Source organism: Neopelma chrysocephalum, unplaced genomic scaffold, assembly GCF_003984885.1.
Source record: "Neopelma chrysocephalum unplaced genomic scaffold, ASM398488v2 Primary Assembly neopelma1_227, whole genome shotgun sequence".
In the NCBI taxonomy this organism is placed as follows: Eukaryota; Metazoa; Chordata; class Aves; order Passeriformes; family Pipridae; genus Neopelma; species Neopelma chrysocephalum.
Genome location: NW_020897889.1, coordinates 62,152 through 63,479, shown reverse-complemented (window position 1 = coordinate 63,479; position 1,328 = coordinate 62,152). Strand labels below are relative to the sequence as shown.

At 65.0% G+C, this 1,328-nt stretch overlaps 1 protein-coding gene across 2 annotated transcripts in view; it reads right to left on the bottom strand.

Moving 5' to 3' along the window:
* The window catches only part of KANK3 (KN motif and ankyrin repeat domains 3), a 13,119-nt gene extending 12,037 nt beyond the window's left edge, over positions 1-1,082 (bottom strand). For both annotated transcript variants that reach the window (XM_027703437.1, XM_027703438.1), the window contains exon 1: positions 974-1,082. The gene's annotated coding sequence lies outside the window, so the exon portion shown is untranslated. The remainder of the gene's footprint in view (positions 1-973) is intronic.
* Between the last annotated feature and the right edge of the window lie 246 nt (positions 1,083-1,328).

The following is a 1,328-nucleotide window of genomic DNA, read 5'->3' as shown; positions in this document are numbered from 1 at the left end:
CGGGCCGAGGGCGGGCGGGAGCGGGAGCGGGAGCGGCCGGGGCGGGGCGGGGCGGGGGCGGGCGGGGACCGGCCCCAGGCCCGACGGGACGGGGACCGCCTCCGGCCGCTCGCCCCGCGGCACCCCCGCTAGCCCCCTTCTCCTCCGGGGTGGAGGTGTCGCTGTCCCCGTGGCCCCCCGGGGTGGGATGTCCCCCCGTTCCGGTCACCTGGCGAGAGGGGTGTCCCTGTGAGGGGAGTGTCCCCTACCCTTGTCACCCCCGGGTCCCCTGTTCTGGTTACCGTGAGGAAGGGGTGTCTCTTGTCCCAGGGAGCCCAGGAAGGGGGATGTCCCCTGCCCCTGTGTCCCCAGGGCCGGGGGATCCCCCGCGCGGATCTTCCCGGGGATGGAGTGCACCTACTCCAGTCCCGTGGGGACAGAGTTCTCCCTGACCTGCCCGCCTCGGGGACGGTCACCCTGCGGAAAGGGGAATCCTTTCACGTCACCCCAGCGCTGGGGTACCCTCTGCCCTGAGCTCGACCCCGCAGCTGGCCGGGGACCAGCGGGTGGCTGGGGTCCAGCTCCCAGCCCCACTGTGCTCCCCCCAGCACAGCCATCCCCCGCACCTCCTGCCCTCGTCCCACTCATGGCCGGGAGCCCTGTGCCGCTGGCCCTGGCTGGGCTCCCCGGCCTGGCCCCGCTGGGTTCCTGGCAGCCCTCCCTGTCCCAGCAGCGGCTGTTTGTCTCCTTTTCTTGCCAGCTTTCTTCCCCGCCTGCTTCCCGTGCTGGTCGTTCAGCCGCGAGCTCTGGGCTCTCCCCCATCCCGCAGGGACCCCGGCCGTTCCCCACCTCAGAGTTTGCCCTCACTAACTGCTCCAACTCCTTTAAACGCTGAAACCCTCAGAGAAGGACTTTTCCTTCTTTTTCTTTCCTTTTCAGCCCTGAGCACTCCCAGGTATTTTTCCACGTCTGTCTCTTCTGTAACGCTACTCACGGGAAGAGCAGGAGAAACAAGATGTGCTTCCCGATGTCCCTCCCAGCTGCCGGCTGGCAGTTTGGGGACTTCCTGAGAAAGATTTTGCATCCGGATGGAAGTACCTTAATAGCCCTAATGGATCTACCTCCACCGGCAGACCTCGTCCCTCTCCAACCCATTTACATACTTGGCCTCCCCAGCATCCTGTGGTAATGAACTCGGTGATTTCACGCCCTCATTCTGTCTCCACGGCAGGTCTGGAATAGCTCTGCTCTTGTCAATTCACTGACTGCTTGGCAAAGGAGTTGGTTATGTCCTCTGCACTCTGTAGCTTGCCTTCTCTGTTCAGGTCAGGAAAGGTGAAGTCCGGCAG